Consider the following 15,194-nt stretch of genomic DNA (forward strand, 5'->3'; position numbering starts at 1 on the left):
GGGGCAGATGGAACTCCGGTTATGGTGCAGCTGGAACTCCAGTCATGGGGCAACTGGAACTCCAGTCATGTGGCAGCCGGAGCTCCGGTTATGGGGCAACCGGAACTCTAGTCATGGGGCAGCTGGAACTCCGGTCATGGGGCAGATAGAACTCTAGTCATGGGGCAGCTGGAACTCCGGTCATGGGGCAGCTGGAACTCAGGTCATGGGGCAGATTGAACTCCAGTCATGGGGCAGATTGAACTCCTGTCAAGGGGCAGATGGAACTCCAGTCATGGGGCAGCTGGCACTCCGGTCATGGGGCAGATTGAACTCCAGTCATGGGGCAACCGGAACTCTAGTCATGGGGCAGCTGGAGCTCCGGTCATGGGGCAGATGGAACTCCGGTCATGGGGCAGCCGGTACTCCAGTCATGGGGCAGATGGTACCCCAGTCATGGGGCAGCTGGAACTCCGGTCATGGGGCTGATGGAAGTCCGGTCATGGGGCAGTCGGAACTCCAGTCAAGGGTCAGCCGGAACACCAGTCATGGGGCAGCCGGAACTCCGGACATGGTGCAGTGGGATCTCCGGTCATGGGGCAGCCGGAACTCCAGTCATGGGGCATATGGAACTCCAGTCATGGGGCAGCTGGAACTCCGGTCATGGTGCAGCTGGAACTCCAGTCATGGGGCAGATGGAACTCCGGTCATGGTGCAGTGGGATCTCCGGTCATGGGGCAGCCGGAACTCCAGTCATGGGGCAGATGGAAGTCCGGTCATGGGGCAGTCGGAACTCCACTCATGGGGCATATGGAACTCCAGTCATGGGGCAGCTGGAAGTCCGGTCATGGTGCAGCTGGAACTCCAGTCATGGGGCAGCTGGAACTCCAGTCATGGGGCAGATGGTACTCCAGTCATGTGGCAGCCGGATCTCCGGTCATGGGGAACCGGAACTCCGGTCATGGGGCAGCCGGTACTCCGGTCATGGGGAAGATGGTACTCCAGTCATGGGGCAACTGGAACTCCAGTCATGTGGCAGCTGGAACTCCAGTCATGGGGCAGCCGGAGCTCCAGTTATGGGGCAACCGGAACTCTAGTCATGGGGCCGCTGAAACTCCGGTCATGGGGCAGAGGGTACTCCGGTCATGGGGCAGCTGGATCTCCAGTCATGGGGCAGCTGGAACTCCAGTCATGGGGCCGATGGAGCTCCGGTAATGGGGCAGCTGGAACTCCAGTCATGGGGCAGCTGGAACTCCAGTCATGGGGCAGTTGGAGCCCCGGTAATGGGGCAGCTGGAACTCCAGTCATGGGGCAGATGGAACTCCAGTCTTGGGGCAGCCGGAACTCCAGTCATGGGGCCTATGGAACTCCAGTAATGGGGCAGATGGAACTCCAGTAATGGGGCAGCCGGAATTCCAGTCGTGGTGCAGATGGTACTCCGGTCATGGTGCAGCTGGAACTCCAGTCATGGGGCAAATGGAACTCGTCATGTGGCAGCCGGAGCTCCGGTTATGGGGCAACCGGAACTCTAGTCATGGGGCAGCTGGAACTCCGGTCATGGGGCAGATAGAACTCTAGTCATGGGGCAGCTGGAACTCCAGTCATGGGGCAGTTGGAACTCAGGTCATGGGGCAGATTGAACTCCAGTCATGGGGCAGATTGAACTCCAGTCAAGGGGCAGATGGAACTCCAGTCATGGGGCAGCTGGCACTCCGGTCATGGGGCAGATTGAACTCAAGTCATGGGGCAACCGGAACTCTAGTCATGGGGCAGCTGGAGCTCCGGTCATGGGGCAGATGGAACTCCGGTCATGGGGCAGCCGGTACTCCAGTCATGGGGCAGATGGTACCCCAGTCATGGGGCAGCTGGAACTCCGGTCATGGGGCTGATGGAAGTCCGGTCATGGGGCAGTCGGAACTCCAGTCAAGGGTCAGCCGGAACACCAGTCATGGTGCAGTGGGATCTCCGGTCATGGGGCAGCCGGAACTCCAGTCATGGGGCATATGGAACTCCAGTCATGGGGCAGCTGGAACTCCGGTCATGGTGCAGCTGGAACTCCAGTCATGGGGCAGATGGTACTCCAGTCATGTGGCAGCCGGATCTCCGGTCATGGGGCAGCCGGAACTCTAGTCATGGGGCAGCTGGAACTCCGGTCATGGGGCAGCTGGAACTCCAGTCATGGGGCAGCCGGAGCTCCAGTTATGGGGCAACCGGAACTCCAGTCATGGGGCAGATGGAGCTCCGGTAATGGGGCAGCTGGAACTCCAGTCATGGGGCAGCTGGAACTCCAGTGATGGGGCAGTTGGAGCCCCGGTAATGGGGCAGCTGGAACTCCAGTCATGGGGCAGATGGAACTCCAGTCTTGGGGCAGCCGGAACTCCAGTCATGGGGCAGCCAGAACTCCGGTCATGGGGCAGCTGGAACTCCAGTCATAGGGCAGATGGAACTCCAGTAATGGGGCAGCCGGAATTCCAGTCGTGGTGCAGATGGTACTCCAGTCATGGGGCAGATGGAACTCCGGTTATGGTGCAGCTGGAACTCCAGTCATGGGGCAACTGGAACTCCAGTCATGTGGCAGCCGGAGCTCCGGTTATGGGGCAACCGGAACTCTAGTCATGGGGCAGCTGGAACTCCGGTCATGGGGCAGATAGAACTCTAGTCATGGGGCAGCTGGAACTCCGGTCATGGGGCAGCTGGAACTCAGGTCATGGGGCAGATTGAACTCCAGTCATGGGGCAGATTGAACTCCTGTCAAGGGGCAGATGGAACTCCAGTCATGGGGCAGCTGGCACTCCGGTCATGGGGCAGATTGAACTCCAGTCATGGGGCAACCGGAACTCTAGTCATGGGGCAGCTGGAGCTCCGGTCATGGGGCAGATGGAACTCCGGTCATGGGGCAGCCGGTACTCCAGTCATGGGGCAGATGGTACCCCAGTCATGGGGCAGCTGGAACTCCGGTCATGGGGCTGATGGAAGTCCGGTCATGGGGCAGTCGGAACTCCAGTCAAGGGTCAGCCGGAACACCAGTCATGGGGCAGCCGGAACTCCGGACATGGTGCAGTGGGATCTCCGGTCATGGGGCAGATTGAACTCCAGTCAAGGGGCAGATGGAACTCCAGTCATGGGGCAGCTGGCACTCCGGTCATGGGGCAGATTGAACTCAAGTCATGGGGCAACCGGAACTCTAGTCATGGGGCAGCTGGAGCTCCGGTCATGGGGCAGATGGAACTCCGGTCATGGGGCAGCCGGTACTCCAGTCATGGGGCAGATGGTACCCCAGTCATGGGGCAGCTGGAACTCCGGTCATGGGGCTGATGGAAGTCCGGTCATGGGGCAGTCGGAACTCCAGTCAAGGGTCAGCCGGAACACCAGTCATGGTGCAGTGGGATCTCCGGTCATGGGGCAGCCGGAACTCCAGTCATGGGGCATATGGAACTCCAGTCATGGGGCAGCTGGAACTCCGGTCATGGTGCAGCTGGAACTCCAGTCATGGGGCAGATGGTACTCCAGTCATGTGGCAGCCGGATCTCCGGTCATGGGGCAGCCGGAACTCTAGTCATGGGGCAGCTGGAACTCCGGTCATGGGGCAGCTGGAACTCCAGTCATGGGGCAGCCGGAGCTCCAGTTATGGGGCAACCGGAACTCCAGTCATGGGGCAGATGGAGCTCCGGTAATGGGGCAGCTGGAACTCCAGTCATGGGGCAGCTGGAACTCCAGTGATGGGGCAGTTGGAGCCCCGGTAATGGGGCAGCTGGAACTCCAGTCATGGGGCAGATGGAACTCCAGTCTTGGGGCAGCCGGAACTCCAGTCATGGGGCAGCCAGAACTCCGGTCATGGGGCAGCTGGAACTCCAGTCATAGGGCAGATGGAACTCCAGTAATGGGGCAGCCGGAATTCCAGTCGTGGTGCAGATGGTACTCCAGTCATGGGGCAGATGGAACTCCGGTTATGGTGCAGCTGGAACTCCAGTCATGGGGCAACTGGAACTCCAGTCATGTGGCAGCCGGAGCTCCGGTTATGGGGCAACCGGAACTCTAGTCATGGGGCAGCTGGAACTCCGGTCATGGGGCAGATAGAACTCTAGTCATGGGGCAGCTGGAACTCCGGTCATGGGGCAGCTGGAACTCAGGTCATGGGGCAGATTGAACTCCAGTCATGGGGCAGATTGAACTCCTGTCAAGGGGCAGATGGAACTCCAGTCATGGGGCAGCTGGCACTCCGGTCATGGGGCAGATTGAACTCCAGTCATGGGGCAACCGGAACTCTAGTCATGGGGCAGCTGGAGCTCCGGTCATGGGGCAGATGGAACTCCGGTCATGGGGCAGCCGGTACTCCAGTCATGGGGCAGATGGTACCCCAGTCATGGGGCAGCTGGAACTCCGGTCATGGGGCTGATGGAAGTCCGGTCATGGGGCAGTCGGAACTCCAGTCAAGGGTCAGCCGGAACACCAGTCATGGGGCAGCCGGAACTCCGGACATGGTGCAGTGGGATCTCCGGTCATGGGGCAGCCGGAACTCCAGTCATGGGGCATATGGAACTCCAGTCATGGGGCAGCTGGAACTCCGGTCATGGTGCAGCTGGAACTCCAGTCATGGGGCAGATGGAACTCCGGTCATGGTGCAGTGGGATCTCCGGTCATGGGGCAGCCGGAACTCCAGTCATGGGGCAGATGGAAGTCCGGTCATGGGGCAGTCGGAACTCCACTCATGGGGCATATGGAACTCCAGTCATGGGGCAGCTGGAAGTCCGGTCATGGTGCAGCTGGAACTCCAGTCATGGGGCAGCTGGAACTCCAGTCATGGGGCAGATGGTACTCCAGTCATGTGGCAGCCGGATCTCCGGTCATGGGGAACCGGAACTCCGGTCATGGGGCAGCCGGTACTCCGGTCATGGGGAAGATGGTACTCCAGTCATGGGGCAACTGGAACTCCAGTCATGTGGCAGCTGGAACTCCAGTCATGGGGCAGCCGGAGCTCCAGTTATGGGGCAACCGGAACTCTAGTCATGGGGCCGCTGAAACTCCGGTCATGGGGCAGAGGGTACTCCGGTCATGGGGCAGCTGGATCTCCAGTCATGGGGCAGCTGGAACTCCAGTCATGGGGCCGATGGAGCTCCGGTAATGGGGCAGCTGGAACTCCAGTCATGGGGCAGCTGGAACTCCAGTCATGGGGCAGTTGGAGCCCCGGTAATGGGGCAGCTGGAACTCCAGTCATGGGGCAGATGGAACTCCAGTCTTGGGGCAGCCGGAACTCCAGTCATGGGGCCTATGGAACTCCAGTAATGGGGCAGATGGAACTCCAGTAATGGGGCAGCCGGAATTCCAGTCGTGGTGCAGATGGTACTCCGGTCATGGTGCAGCTGGAACTCCAGTCATGGGGCAAATGGAACTCGTCATGTGGCAGCCGGAGCTCCGGTTATGGGGCAACCGGAACTCTAGTCATGGGGCAGCTGGAACTCCGGTCATGGGGCAGATAGAACTCTAGTCATGGGGCAGCTGGAACTCCAGTCATGGGGCAGTTGGAACTCAGGTCATGGGGCAGATTGAACTCCAGTCATGGGGCAGATTGAACTCCAGTCAAGGGGCAGATGGAACTCCAGTCATGGGGCAGCTGGCACTCCGGTCATGGGGCAGATTGAACTCAAGTCATGGGGCAACCGGAACTCTAGTCATGGGGCAGCTGGAGCTCCGGTCATGGGGCAGATGGAACTCCGGTCATGGGGCAGCCGGTACTCCAGTCATGGGGCAGATGGTACCCCAGTCATGGGGCAGCTGGAACTCCGGTCATGGGGCTGATGGAAGTCCGGTCATGGGGCAGTCGGAACTCCAGTCAAGGGTCAGCCGGAACACCAGTCATGGTGCAGTGGGATCTCCGGTCATGGGGCAGCCGGAACTCCAGTCATGGGGCATATGGAACTCCAGTCATGGGGCAGCTGGAACTCCGGTCATGGTGCAGCTGGAACTCCAGTCATGGGGCAGATGGTACTCCAGTCATGTGGCAGCCGGATCTCCGGTCATGGGGCAGCCGGAACTCTAGTCATGGGGCAGCTGGAACTCCGGTCATGGGGCAGCTGGAACTCCAGTCATGGGGCAGCCGGAGCTCCAGTTATGGGGCAACCGGAACTCCAGTCATGGGGCAGATGGAGCTCCGGTAATGGGGCAGCTGGAACTCCAGTCATGGGGCAGCTGGAACTCCAGTGATGGGGCAGTTGGAGCCCCGGTAATGGGGCAGCTGGAACTCCAGTCATGGGGCAGATGGAACTCCAGTCTTGGGGCAGCCGGAACTCCAGTCATGGGGCAGCCAGAACTCCGGTCATGGGGCAGCTGGAACTCCAGTCATAGGGCAGATGGAACTCCAGTAATGGGGCAGCCGGAATTCCAGTCGTGGTGCAGATGGTACTCCAGTCATGGGGCAGATGGAACTCCGGTTATGGTGCAGCTGGAACTCCAGTCATGGGGCAACTGGAACTCCAGTCATGTGGCAGCCGGAGCTCCGGTTATGGGGCAACCGGAACTCTAGTCATGGGGCAGCTGGAACTCCGGTCATGGGGCAGATAGAACTCTAGTCATGGGGCAGCTGGAACTCCGGTCATGGGGCAGCTGGAACTCAGGTCATGGGGCAGATTGAACTCCAGTCATGGGGCAGATTGAACTCCTGTCAAGGGGCAGATGGAACTCCAGTCATGGGGCAGCTGGCACTCCGGTCATGGGGCAGATTGAACTCCAGTCATGGGGCAACCGGAACTCTAGTCATGGGGCAGCTGGAGCTCCGGTCATGGGGCAGATGGAACTCCGGTCATGGGGCAGCCGGTACTCCAGTCATGGGGCAGATGGTACCCCAGTCATGGGGCAGCTGGAACTCCGGTCATGGGGCTGATGGAAGTCCGGTCATGGGGCAGTCGGAACTCCAGTCAAGGGTCAGCCGGAACACCAGTCATGGGGCAGCCGGAACTCCGGACATGGTGCAGTGGGATCTCCGGTCATGGGGCAGCCGGAACTCCAGTCATGGGGCATATGGAACTCCAGTCATGGGGCAGCTGGAACTCCGGTCATGGTGCAGCTGGAACTCCAGTCATGGGGCAGATGGAACTCCAGTCATGGGGCAGATGGTACTCCAGTCATGTGGCAGCCGGATCTCCGGTCATGGGGAACCGGAACTCCAGTCATGGGGTAGCTGGTACTCCGGTCATGGGGAAGATGGAACTCCGGTCCTGGGGCAACTGGAACTCCAGTCATGGGGCAGCTGGAACTCCAGTCATGGGGCAGCCGGAGCTCCAGTTATGGGGCAACCGGAACTCTAGTCATGGGGCAGCTGAAACTCCGGTCATGGGGCAGAGGGTACTCCGGTCATGGGGCAGCTGGATCTCCAGTCATGGGGCAGCTGGAACTCCAGTCATGGGGCAGATGCAGCTCCGGTAATGGGGCAGCTGGAACTCCAGTCATGGGGCAGATGGAACACCAGTCTTCGGGCCGCCGAAACTGCAGTCATGGGGCAGCCAGAACTCCGGTCATGGGGCAGCTGGAACACCAGTCATGGGGCAGATGGAACTCCAGTAATGGGGCAGCCGGAACTCCAGTCATGGTGCAGATGGTACTCCAGTCATGGGGCAGATGGAACTCCAGTCAAGGGGCAGATGGAACTCCAGTCATGGGGCAGCCGGAACTCCGGTCATAGGGCAGCCGGAACTCCGGTCATGGTGCAGATAGAACTCTAGTCATGGGGCAGCTGGAACTCCAGTCATGGGGCAGCTGGAACTCCGGTCATGGGGCAGATTGAACTCCAGTCAAGGGGCAGATGGAACTCCAGTCATGGGGCAGCTGGCACTCCGGTCATGGGGCAGATTGAACTCCAGTCATGGGGCAACCGGAACTCTAGTCATGGGGCAGCTGGAGCTCCGGTCATGGGGCAGATGGAACTCCGGTCATGGGGCAGCCGGTACTCCAGTCATGGGGCAGATGGTACCCCAGTCATGGGGCAGCTGGAACTCCGGTCATGGGGCAGATGGATGTCCGGTCATGGGGCAGTCGGAACTCCAGTCAAGGGGCAGCCGGAACACCAGTCATGGGGCAGCCGGAACTCCGGTCATGGTGCAGTGGGATCTCCGGTCATGGGGCAGCCGGAACTCCAGTCATGGGGCATATGGAACTCCAGTCATGGGGCAGCTGGAACTCCGGTCATGGTGCAGCTGGAACTCCAGTCATGGGGCAGCTGGAACTCCAGTCATGTGGCAGCCGGATCTCCGGTCTTGGGGAACCGGAACTCCAGTCATGGGGCAGCTGGTACTCCGGTCATGGGGAAGATGGAACTCCGGTCATGGGGCAACTGGAACTCCAGGCATGGGGCAGCTGGAACTCCAGTTATGGGGCAGCCGGAGCTCCAGTTATGGGGCAACCGGAACTCTAGTCATGGGGCAGCTGAAACTCCGGTCATGAGGCAGATGGTACTCCGGTCATGGGGCAGCTGGATCTCCAGTCATGGGGCAGCTGGAACTCCAGTCATGGGGAAGATGGAGCTCCGGTAATGGGGCAGCCGGAACTCCAGTCATGGTGCAGATGGTACTCCAGTCATGGGGCAGATGGAACTCCGGTCATGGAGCAGGTGGAAGTCCGGTCATGGGCCAGTCGGAACTCCAGTCAAGGGGCAGCCGGAACACCAGTCATGGGGCATATGGAACTCCAGTCATGGGGCAGCTGGAACTCCGGTCATGGTGCAGCTGGGACACCAGTCATGGGGCAGATGGAACTCCAGTAATGGGGCAGCCGGAACTCCAGTCATGGTGCAGATGGTACTCCAGTTATGGGGCAGATGGAACTCCGGTCATGGAGCAGGTGGAAGTCCGGTCATGGGGCAGTCGGAACTCCAGTCCAGGGGCAGCCGGAACACCAGTCATGGGGCATATGGAACTCCAGTCATGGGGCAGCTGGAACTCCGGTCATGGTGCAGCTGGAACTCCAGTCATGGGGCAGCTGGAACTCCAGACATGGGGCAGATGGTACTCCAGTCATGTGGCAGCCGGATCTCCGGTCATGGGGCAGCTGGTACTCCGGTCATGGGGAAGATGGCACTCCGGTCATGGGGCAACTGGAACTCCAGTCATGGGGCAGCTGGAACTCCAGTCATGGGGCAGCCGGAGCTCCAGTTATGGGGCAACCGGAACTCTAGTCATGGGGCAGCTGGAACTCCGGTCATGGGGCAGATGGTACTCCGGTCATGGGGCAGCTGGATCTCCAGTCATGGGGCAGCTGGAACTCCAGTCATGGGGCAGATGGAACTCTGGTAATGGGGCAGCTGGAACTCCAGTCATGGGGCAGCTGGAACTCCAGTCATGCGGCAGCCGGTGCTCCAGTTATGGGGCAACTGGTACTCTAGTCATGGGGCAGCTGGAACTCCGGTCATGGGGCAGAGGGAGCTACGGTAATGGGGCAGCTGGAACTCCAGTCATGGGGCAGATGGAACTCCAGTCTTCGGGCTGCCGAAACTGCAGTCATGGGGCAGCCAGAACTCCGGTCATGGGGCAGCTGGAACACCAGTCATGGGGCAGATGGAACTCCAGTAATGGGGCAGCCGGAACTCCAGTCATGGTGCAGATGGTACTCCAGTCATGGGGCAGATGGAACTCCGGCCATGGAGCAGGTGGAAGTCCGGTCATAGGGCAGCCGGAACTCCAGTCATGGGGCAGCCGGAAGTCCAGTCATGGGGCAACCGGAACTCCGGTCATGGGGCAGCCGGAACTCCTGTAATGGGGAAGCCGGAACTCCTAATATGGGGCAGATGGAACTCCAGTAATGGGGCAGCCGGAACTCCAGTCATGGGGCAGATGGAACTCCGGTCATGGGGCAGATGGAACTCCAGTCATGGGGCAGCTGGAACTCCGGTCAATGGGCAGCTGGAACTCCGGTCATGGGCAACCGAAACTCCAGTCATGGGGCAGCTGGAACTCCATTCATGGGGCAGCTGGAACTCCAGTCATGGGGCAGCTGGAACTCCAGTCAAGGGGCAGCTGGAACTCCAGTCATGGGGCAGTTGGAACTCCAGTCAAGGGGCAGCCGTAACTCCGGTCATGGGGCAGCCGGAACTCCAGTAATGGGTCAGATGGAATTCCAGTCATGGGGCAGATGGAACTCCAGTCATGGGTAAGATGGAATTCCTGTCATGGGGCAGATGGAACTCCAGTCATGGGGCAGATGGAACTCCAGTCATGGGTCAGATGGAATTCCAGTCATGTGGCAGCCGGAGCTCCGGTTATGGGGCAACCGGAACTCTAGTCATGGGGCAGCTGGAACTCCGGTCATGGGGCAGATAGAACTCTAGTCATGGGGCAGCTGGAACTCCGGTCATGGGGCAGCTGGAACTCAGGTCATGGGGCAGATTGAACTCCAGTCATGGGGCAGATTGAACTCCTGTCAAGGGGCAGATGGAACTCCAGTCATGGGGCAGCTGGCACTCCGGTCATGGGGCAGATTGAACTCCAGTCATGGGGCAACCGGAACTCTAGTCATGGGGCAGCTGGAGCTCCGGTCATGGGGCAGATGGAACTCCGGTCATGGGGCAGCCGGTACTCCAGTCATGGGGCAGATGGTACCCCAGTCATGGGGCAGCTGGAACTCCGGTCATGGGGCTGATGGAAGTCCGGTCATGGGGCAGTCGGAACTCCAGTCAAGGGTCAGCCGGAACACCAGTCATGGGGCAGCCGGAACTCCGGACATGGTGCAGTGGGATCTCCGGTCATGGGGCAGCCGGAACTCCAGTCATGGGGCATATGGAACTCCAGTCATGGGGCAGCTGGAACTCCGGTCATGGTGCAGCTGGAACTCCAGTCATGGGGCAGATGGAACTCCGGTCATGGTGCAGTGGGATCTCCGGTCATGGGGCAGCCGGAACTCCAGTCATGGGGCAGATGGAAGTCCGGTCATGGGGCAGTCGGAACTCCACTCATGGGGCATATGGAACTCCAGTCATGGGGCAGCTGGAAGTCCGGTCATGGTGCAGCTGGAACTCCAGTCATGGGGCAGCTGGAACTCCAGTCATGGGGCAGATGGTACTCCAGTCATGTGGCAGCCGGATCTCCGGTCATGGGGAACCGGAACTCCGGTCATGGGGCAGCCGGTACTCCGGTCATGGGGAAGATGGTACTCCAGTCATGGGGCAACTGGAACTCCAGTCATGTGGCAGCTGGAACTCCAGTCATGGGGCAGCCGGAGCTCCAGTTATGGGGCAACCGGAACTCTAGTCATGGGGCCGCTGAAACTCCGGTCATGGGGCAGAGGGTACTCCGGTCATGGGGCAGCTGGATCTCCAGTCATGGGGCAGCTGGAACTCCAGTCATGGGGCCGATGGAGCTCCGGTAATGGGGCAGCTGGAACTCCAGTCATGGGGCAGCTGGAACTCCAGTCATGGGGCAGTTGGAGCCCCGGTAATGGGGCAGCTGGAACTCCAGTCATGGGGCAGATGGAACTCCAGTCTTGGGGCAGCCGGAACTCCAGTCATGGGGCCTATGGAACTCCAGTAATGGGGCAGATGGAACTCCAGTAATGGGGCAGCCGGAATTCCAGTCGTGGTGCAGATGGTACTCCGGTCATGGTGCAGCTGGAACTCCAGTCATGGGGCAAATGGAACTCGTCATGTGGCAGCCGGAGCTCCGGTTATGGGGCAACCGGAACTCTAGTCATGGGGCAGCTGGAACTCCGGTCATGGGGCAGATAGAACTCTAGTCATGGGGCAGCTGGAACTCCAGTCATGGGGCAGTTGGAACTCAGGTCATGGGGCAGATTGAACTCCAGTCATGGGGCAGATTGAACTCCAGTCAAGGGGCAGATGGAACTCCAGTCATGGGGCAGCTGGCACTCCGGTCATGGGGCAGATTGAACTCAAGTCATGGGGCAACCGGAACTCTAGTCATGGGGCAGCTGGAGCTCCGGTCATGGGGCAGATGGAACTCCGGTCATGGGGCAGCCGGTACTCCAGTCATGGGGCAGATGGTACCCCAGTCATGGGGCAGCTGGAACTCCGGTCATGGGGCTGATGGAAGTCCGGTCATGGGGCAGTCGGAACTCCAGTCAAGGGTCAGCCGGAACACCAGTCATGGTGCAGTGGGATCTCCGGTCATGGGGCAGCCGGAACTCCAGTCATGGGGCATATGGAACTCCAGTCATGGGGCAGCTGGAACTCCGGTCATGGTGCAGCTGGAACTCCAGTCATGGGGCAGATGGTACTCCAGTCATGTGGCAGCCGGATCTCCGGTCATGGGGCAGCCGGAACTCTAGTCATGGGGCAGCTGGAACTCCGGTCATGGGGCAGCTGGAACTCCAGTCATGGGGCAGCCGGAGCTCCAGTTATGGGGCAACCGGAACTCCAGTCATGGGGCAGATGGAGCTCCGGTAATGGGGCAGCTGGAACTCCAGTCATGGGGCAGCTGGAACTCCAGTGATGGGGCAGTTGGAGCCCCGGTAATGGGGCAGCTGGAACTCCAGTCATGGGGCAGATGGAACTCCAGTCTTGGGGCAGCCGGAACTCCAGTCATGGGGCAGCCAGAACTCCGGTCATGGGGCAGCTGGAACTCCAGTCATAGGGCAGATGGAACTCCAGTAATGGGGCAGCCGGAATTCCAGTCGTGGTGCAGATGGTACTCCAGTCATGGGGCAGATGGAACTCCGGTTATGGTGCAGCTGGAACTCCAGTCATGGGGCAACTGGAACTCCAGTCATGTGGCAGCCGGAGCTCCGGTTATGGGGCAACCGGAACTCTAGTCATGGGGCAGCTGGAACTCCGGTCATGGGGCAGATAGAACTCTAGTCATGGGGCAGCTGGAACTCCGGTCATGGGGCAGCTGGAACTCAGGTCATGGGGCAGATTGAACTCCAGTCATGGGGCAGATTGAACTCCTGTCAAGGGGCAGATGGAACTCCAGTCATGGGGCAGCTGGCACTCCGGTCATGGGGCAGATTGAACTCCAGTCATGGGGCAACCGGAACTCTAGTCATGGGGCAGCTGGAGCTCCGGTCATGGGGCAGATGGAACTCCGGTCATGGGGCAGCCGGTACTCCAGTCATGGGGCAGATGGTACCCCAGTCATGGGGCAGCTGGAACTCCGGTCATGGGGCTGATGGAAGTCCGGTCATGGGGCAGTCGGAACTCCAGTCAAGGGTCAGCCGGAACACCAGTCATGGGGCAGCCGGAACTCCGGACATGGTGCAGTGGGATCTCCGGTCATGGGGCAGATTGAACTCCAGTCAAGGGGCAGATGGAACTCCAGTCATGGGGCAGCTGGCACTCCGGTCATGGGGCAGATTGAACTCAAGTCATGGGGCAACCGGAACTCTAGTCATGGGGCAGCTGGAGCTCCGGTCATGGGGCAGATGGAACTCCGGTCATGGGGCAGCCGGTACTCCAGTCATGGGGCAGATGGTACCCCAGTCATGGGGCAGCTGGAACTCCGGTCATGGGGCTGATGGAAGTCCGGTCATGGGGCAGTCGGAACTCCAGTCAAGGGTCAGCCGGAACACCAGTCATGGTGCAGTGGGATCTCCGGTCATGGGGCAGCCGGAACTCCAGTCATGGGGCATATGGAACTCCAGTCATGGGGCAGCTGGAACTCCGGTCATGGTGCAGCTGGAACTCCAGTCATGGGGCAGATGGTACTCCAGTCATGTGGCAGCCGGATCTCCGGTCATGGGGCAGCCGGAACTCTAGTCATGGGGCAGCTGGAACTCCGGTCATGGGGCAGCTGGAACTCCAGTCATGGGGCAGCCGGAGCTCCAGTTATGGGGCAACCGGAACTCCAGTCATGGGGCAGATGGAGCTCCGGTAATGGGGCAGCTGGAACTCCAGTCATGGGGCAGCTGGAACTCCAGTGATGGGGCAGTTGGAGCCCCGGTAATGGGGCAGCTGGAACTCCAGTCATGGGGCAGATGGAACTCCAGTCTTGGGGCAGCCGGAACTCCAGTCATGGGGCAGCCAGAACTCCGGTCATGGGGCAGCTGGAACTCCAGTCATAGGGCAGATGGAACTCCAGTAATGGGGCAGCCGGAATTCCAGTCGTGGTGCAGATGGTACTCCAGTCATGGGGCAGATGGAACTCCGGTTATGGTGCAGCTGGAACTCCAGTCATGGGGCAACTGGAACTCCAGTCATGTGGCAGCCGGAGCTCCGGTTATGGGGCAACCGGAACTCTAGTCATGGGGCAGCTGGAACTCCGGTCATGGGGCAGATAGAACTCTAGTCATGGGGCAGCTGGAACTCCGGTCATGGGGCAGCTGGAACTCAGGTCATGGGGCAGATTGAACTCCAGTCATGGGGCAGATTGAACTCCTGTCAAGGGGCAGATGGAACTCCAGTCATGGGGCAGCTGGCACTCCGGTCATGGGGCAGATTGAACTCCAGTCATGGGGCAACCGGAACTCTAGTCATGGGGCAGCTGGAGCTCCGGTCATGGGGCAGATGGAACTCCGGTCATGGGGCAGCCGGTACTCCAGTCATGGGGCAGATGGTACCCCAGTCATGGGGCAGCTGGAACTCCGGTCATGGGGCTGATGGAAGTCCGGTCATGGGGCAGTCGGAACTCCAGTCAAGGGTCAGCCGGAACACCAGTCATGGGGCAGCCGGAACTCCGGACATGGTGCAGTGGGATCTCCGGTCATGGGGCAGCCGGAACTCCAGTCATGGGGCATATGGAACTCCAGTCATGGGGCAGCTGGAACTCCGGTCATGGTGCAGCTGGAACTCCAGTCATGGGGCAGATGGAACTCCGGTCATGGTGCAGTGGGATCTCCGGTCATGGGGCAGCCGGAACTCCAGTCATGGGGCAGATGGAAGTCCGGTCATGGGGCAGTCGGAACTCCACTCATGGGGCATATGGAACTCCAGTCATGGGGCAGCTGGAAGTCCGGTCATGGTGCAGCTGGAACTCCAGTCATGGGGCAGCTGGAACTCCAGTCATGGGGCAGATGGTACTCCAGTCATGTGGCAGCCGGATCTCCGGTCATGGGGAACCGGAACTCCGGTCATGGGGCAGCCGGTACTCCGGTCATGGGGAAGATGGTACTCCAGTCATGGGGCAACTGGAACTCCAGTCATGTGGCAGCTGGAACTCCAGTCATGGGGCAGCCGGAGCTCCAGTTATGGGGCAACCGGAACTCTAGTCATGGGGCCGCTGAAACTCCGGTCATGGGGCAGAGGGTACTCCGGTCATGGGGCAGCTGGATCTCCAGTCATGGGG

Source organism: Hypanus sabinus, chromosome 22, assembly GCF_030144855.1.
Source record: "Hypanus sabinus isolate sHypSab1 chromosome 22, sHypSab1.hap1, whole genome shotgun sequence".
Classification (NCBI taxonomy): domain Eukaryota; kingdom Metazoa; phylum Chordata; class Chondrichthyes; order Myliobatiformes; family Dasyatidae; genus Hypanus; species Hypanus sabinus.